Genomic DNA, 6,497 nt, shown 5'->3' with positions numbered 1-6,497 from the left:
TGTAAGCTTCTTGATAGACCAGTATACCTGGTCAGGCCCTAAGGGGAGAAGGAGGGCTGAGGCTCCTTAAAACCTACTGAGGGGCAGGGAGTGGTGGCTCATGCCTGTTACCCCAACACTTTGGAAAGACGAGGCGGGCAGATCACATGAGGGCAAGAGTTCCAGGCGAGCCTGGCCAACATGGTGAAATTCTGTCTCTAATAAAAATACAAAAAATTAGCCAGGCGTGGTGGCACACGCCTGTAGTCCCAGCTACTCTGGAGACTGAGGCAGGAGAATCGCTTGAGCGTGGGAGGCTGGTGCAGTGAGGCGAGATCACTCCACTGTGCTTCAGCCTGGGCGACAGAGTGAGACTCCATCTCAAAAAAACACAAACAAACAAAAACCCTAGTGAGGGCCAGGGGCGTGGGGGAGCTAGGATGGAGAGGGGTCAGGCTTAACCCTGACAACTCAGAATTCCACTACCTTGTATGGGCCTCAGTCTCCTCACTGGGCCCCAATGTAGGTCTGAGGGTCTGAGGTTTGTTGGTCTGAGGGTCCTAGGGAAATCCAGCCACTCAGGAGCCTGAGATATTTTAGCATCGTGTCTGGGCCCCCTCTCCCAGGGGACTCATTTCCCAGCACCCTCTCCACTGTCTCCGCACCGTTCCTCGGGGAAAAAACAATTTTCTTTTGTTAAAACCTCCTGAAGTTTTTGTGGGTACAGAAACCACAAACTGATTGGCTGACAAAAAGGGAAAGAAGAGAGGCCACTGGAAATCTTCTGGGTCCGGTTCCATCCACGCCCAGGTCTCTTCTCCCCAGCACAGCTCGGTGCACAGCCTGGACATGCCAGCGGGGACCCTTATCCTACACGCATCAGGAAAAGGCCTTGATCCCTTTCCCCAGAGCCTGGTGGCTCAGTCCTGCGAAGGAACCAAAGCAAGGGAGAGGGGTGTGGGGAAAAACCCTGCTGCCTGATCCCACACCGCCACTCACAGACCCTCAGTTGACTGGCAGCACTGAACAGGTTGGAAAAAAAAAAGACGAAAACACAGAAAAACCGAAACACTCGGACGGGGAGACCATGTGGGGAGACAGTGTGCTGGGAGCCTCAGTAGCCGGTCTCCTCCTGGTGGTAAGGGAGATATTCAGGGGCCTCCCCTGGCCCCCGGCAGTCGCCGGCACCCAAGGGAGCCCCATGGGCCACTGGGCTTCGAGTAGTACTTGGGGCCGTGTATTTGAAGACCTGGCCAAAGGCCTGGCCGCTCTGCTTGGCGCCTTGCCTGTAGTCCATCTTCAGGGACGTGGAGGAGTTGTCACAGTTGTTGATTCCCAGCTTGGTGTGGTGGATGTGCCACCGGGTCCCAGGAGTCCAAAAGCCCACCTGGCTGGCACACTTGTTTGTGCCCATCTGGAGTTGTCCCTGGCGGGGGCAGGATGTGGTTCTTGGGTCGTAGAGATGCCTCGTGCCCTGCCGTACCCGGTCATGCCTGACTGGCTGGTTCATTTGTTGATAATGGGCAGCCTGATGAGGCACTGGCCGGCCTTCATGGTGGCGTCGTGGAAGTTCTGCTCCTGCTTCTCTTAGTACCTGTCGCCGATGTCCATCCTGGTCTGCAGCCCCTTAGTCTTGGCCTTCCCTGCCAGGGCAAGAAGAGACACCTGCACCTGGGTCACGTTCCCACTCTCAAACAGGTGGCTGGCCTCAAATAAGTCCAGGGGGTTCATGCTGTAGCTGACCATGGCCTTGAGGAAGTTGGAGAGGTTTTCTAGCTGGTGCCAGTTCTACACGGAAGCAGTTGATCTTAGAGACTGAGGCCAGCTGCAGTTTGTTCATGAATGTGCATAAGATAATCCCATCCTTCAGGCCCTTCTGGAAATTGGGGACGATGGAGAGGCTGGTGAGTCCCATGATCCAGCTGCAGAGCTCTGCCTCCTTCTGGGGGTCGTATTTGGAGAGGAGTCTGTTCTTGACCTCCCGCAAGAACCTGTAGGAGCGGCCTTTGTTGAACTGCCTGGAGCTTAACGCTGGCGGGCGCTGCCTCGGGACTGGACTGGAGGGGACCTGGGGCTAAGTCTTTTATCTAGTTTGCAATATTTTGTTTTCACCACACCATTGTTTTTACTACATATCTTTGGTGTATTTAAAAAATGTGTGAAAAATGTTAGACCGTCTCCCTTTTTTCCACCTTCCCTTTTACCCTTTACTGCCATTTACACACACACATCCACGCACGCACACATGCACACACACATACAGACCAAAATTAATTTAGATGTACGAATGGGTTATTTGAAGCAAAAAGTCAATCTATATTACTAAAAGTGTCATGCCAGTGTGAATTATATTTATGATCCTTTTAAGAAGAAAGAACTTCCGGCCGGGCGTGGTGGCTCACGCCTGTAATCCCAGCACTTTGGAAGCCCGAGGTGGGCTGATCACGAGGTCAGGAGTTTAAGACCAGCCTGGCCAAGATGGTGAAACTTCGTCTCTACTAAAAACACAAAAAAAGTTTAGCTGGGCGTGGTGGCACGCGCCTGTAATCCCAGCTATTCGGGAAGCTGAAGCAGAGAATTCCTTAAACCCGGGAGGCGGAGCTTGCAGTGAACCAAGATCAGGCCACTTCCCAGGCTGAAGCACAGTGGAGTGATCTTGCCTCACTGCACCAGCCTCCCACGCTCAAGCGATTCTCCTGCCTCAGGCTCCAGAGTAGCTGGGACTACAGGCGCTGCCACCACGCCTGGCTAATTTTTTGTATTTTTATTAGAGACAGGATTTCACCATGTTGGCCAGGCTGATCTGGAACTCTTGCCCTCATGTGATCTGCCCACCTCGTCCTCCCAAAGTGTTGGGGTAACAGGTATAAACCACCACGCCCAGCCCCTCAGTAGGTTTTAAGGAGCCTCAGCCCTGGTTCTCCCCTTAGGGCCTGACCAGGTATACTGGTCTATCTCCCCCTGCCACATGCACTGCCAACTACTGCACAGGGGCCCCCACCCAGGGGCCCTGCCCATGAGATATTGTGAAATACCCACTGTGGATGAAACTTAGTAAAACCTGTGTTTTTAAGAAGAAAATGAAAAGACTTAAAATTGGCATTTTAAGACTTCATTATATATTATTAAATATATATGAAATATAAATGTTATAGAATTTAGCGCCTCTATCTCCCAGTCTCTGGGAGAGGTTAGGAATTAACTTGCCTAAGCCTTAATCAGTAAACACTTCTGGCCTAGCCACATGACCATCCTCTCTCCTAACATCATCCCGTACATTTCAGAAGCTCATGCAAAACTCTCCCACCTTTTGTTTCAACAGATACATCAACTGATACAATTATACAATAATTGTATAAGATGATATTAGACTTAATCTCACAATCACATTCAGCTTGATTACTAACCCTTCTCCTACATCTTGCTCAACTAAATTTATCTACATTTTCTATGAATTGAATAGCTTAGAAACATATGTTGTCTATGTATTATAGTGTAAGTTATTGTAATATAGAAATACGGACGTTCTGTAATGCCCATTTTCTGCCTAGGAAATACCAATATTTTTTGAGCATGGCAAGTGTTTCCAAGCATTCAGAAGTGGAGAGTGTAGGGAATCCACTGCAGAATGAGGTCTGCTTGTCATCCTCTCAGTCTCAACTGCTCTCCCTCCTTCATCTCTGTCTGTTTCACTGATGACTATAGAAGGTCAGTCATTTTTATATGAAATGAAAATTGATGGAACTAAGGTGTTGATTTGAATATCCAACCGACCACTTATTGGGTGTCTGTTACAAGTTAAATTGTGTTCTACAGAACATCTCAGGAAACGGATGCTTGACATTGATGTACATAACAGAAATACAAACATACCACTAAAAAATCAGTCCTCTTATGAGAATCCAGATTCTCATGTAAGTTTTGTGAAGCTCTTTCAAGTTGAGAATGCAAAATTTCAAAAAAAAAATCATTTTAACAAGTCATTCTTGAGACAGAAAAGTAGAAATAGAAGATCGTATATGGTTGTTTCACTAGCTCAAATCTTAAGTACAGTTTTTAGTCAATTGACAGCCATATAATTCTTATTTTATATACTGATATTCACTAGAAATTACAAACTTTAAAAAATATTCCTGTCTCCTTCTGCTAATCAATTTGAAAATCTCATTCATTTGGTTATATTTCTCCTTTTTTTTTTTTTTTTTTTTTTTTTTTTTTTTGAGACAACGTCTTGCTTTGTCACCCAGGCTGGAGTGCAGTGGCGCGATGCCCACTCACTGCAAGCTCCACCCCCTGGGTTCATGCCATTCTCCTGCCTCAGCCTCCCAAGTAGCTGGGACTACAGGTGCCCGCCACTGTGCCTGGTTAATGTCTTTGTATTTTTTAGTAGAAACGGGTTTTCACCGTGTTTGCCAGGATGGTCTCGATCTCATGACCTAGTGATCTGCCCGCCTTGGTCTCCCAAAGTGCTGGGATTACAGGTGTGAGCCACCGCGCCCAGCCTATATTTCTTCATTTTACCTGGCCTGGAATAATTATTTCCTGCCCAGCATTAAATTTAATTAATATCTAATTTGTTTACTTGGTTTAGTTAGTTTTGACCATGTTCAGTACACTTCTTATACAGCAGGCATGTGGGAATGTTGGCAAGTTTATGGTCTTCACTCTTCCAAATCCCTAATGGTGGCAACCCAATAGACACATACCACAAAGTAAACACATACACACACACACACCGGTGCACACCCATACCTACCCACCTACACACAGACACAGGGACACACACACACACACTCCAGTGGATCAACACATGAAACACTCTACAGGCAAAGACATCGTATATCAGGGATCTCTTAGTGCACTATGCACTTTTGTAAATTATCAGGACTCTTCAATTGAGGTGAGTCTACAGGGATTTCAAAGGCTATTTGAGTGTTAAGCTATCTAACTAGTGGTTGGACCCTATTTAAATAATGCATTAAACACAACTCTTGAGGATCTGAAGAATATCTGTGCTTTCCAATGAACCAGGAATTACAAGGTCCTGAAAGCCTCAAGCTTGTTATATGTTATATCCTTTAATAGTTAAAGTGAAGCTGATATTAATGTGAATATACTTTAGATTTACATCTTTTTGTGTGAATTTTTCTTTGCCTGTAATATACATTTTTATATAACTGGGAATAAGAAACATCTTAGGAAAAAGAAAACACAAAATAAAATTTCCCTGATTACATTGTGCCTTGGTCCAGTAACCCTGCACTGCACATGTACACTATAAGTGGGTGTCTTGGGGAACCACTTTGGTATTTCATTTTAATAGTGCATCCTGGAGAATATATTTGAATGGGTCACATATTACAACTGATTTAAATTTTGACCCATATAAAAATAAGTTTTCAAAAATATGTCTGAAGCCTGGAAACTGTAAAAATGTTTATCATCATAGAATAATAAAAGGCTAGCCGTTAGTCACTCAGAAATTGTTCAATAAATCTAAGACACCTTAGACATAAATAGTTGTGAGTGAGTATAGTTCATCATTAATGATTGTAAAAATTAATGCTGTCATTTATGGTTGAGAATAAAAAACCAGAAATGTAACTTAATTTGATAGAGATAAATGATACAAACTTTACCTAAAGCAAGAGAATAATAATAGATGTGTAAAAATATTTGTGTTATAGATAAAACTTTATGATGAAATTGTGTTGAACAGCATGAATCAAACGTGTTTTGCATACTACATCTGCAGTTACAACATCACAGCCTTCTAAGTGTTTCCCTAACTTCAAAATGCAAGTTATCACTGAAACAATCTGATTTAATGAATTGGGATAATTGGTCATGACTGGTGTAAGCTGAAAGCAATACTACACTTTTAAAGTTGGATTTCTTTGTGTATTAATACAAACACCAGAGAAGATGGTCAATACATTAATTACTGTACAATGCCTATCATAATACTTAAACCTGGAAGAAAATCAGTAAATGTTTAGTGAATAGAATTGGTGAATTGCTTCCATTTGATATAATTTTCTGTTCATTTTAGGGCTTACCAAAACTTGCAGCTCTGAATAAGGCCCAATTATTTACTCCTTCCAATAAAACAAGATTCCAAGAATAAGTGTGAATGTTTTGTTTTGTTTTGTTTTGTTGTTTTTCACTGAAGTATTCCAGTCTGTAGCTGCTCCAAATCACACTAATCTTTCTAGAGTCTGGTACAGGTCCTGGTCTCAAGGCCACTGTTACCATAATCACCATCTTTTGTGCCTCAAGGTTGAGCCCTCCTAACTTACCTGCATGCAACTGGAAAAGTCCCATTTCATACTTTAAGCAACCTAGATGTCTCTTTCACTGAAAGTGGTATTCTTCCTGTGTTTTTTTATTTCCAGCAAATGATGTCAACCTCTACCTACACCTGACATCTCACTGTAATTCTTGACATTTTCTTCTTCATATTTCCACTTCCAATCACCAAGTGTTGTCAGATTTTACCTTCTCTCTATTTCTTGAAT

The 6,497-nt window shown here is 43.9% G+C and overlaps 1 pseudogene; it reads right to left on the bottom strand.

Annotated features, from left to right (window-relative positions):
• Window positions 1-1,032: 1,032 nt before the first annotated feature.
• LOC103247790 (calponin-2 pseudogene) lies at window positions 1,033-6,284 on the bottom strand (annotated as a pseudogene).
• Window positions 6,285-6,497: the final 213 nt, after the last annotated feature.

This window comes from Chlorocebus sabaeus, unplaced genomic scaffold (genome assembly GCF_047675955.1).
Source record: "Chlorocebus sabaeus isolate Y175 unplaced genomic scaffold, mChlSab1.0.hap1 unalloc_scaffold_760, whole genome shotgun sequence".
In the NCBI taxonomy this organism is placed as follows: Eukaryota; Metazoa; Chordata; class Mammalia; order Primates; family Cercopithecidae; genus Chlorocebus; species Chlorocebus sabaeus.
This window is presented reverse-complemented; position numbering and strand designations above follow the sequence as displayed.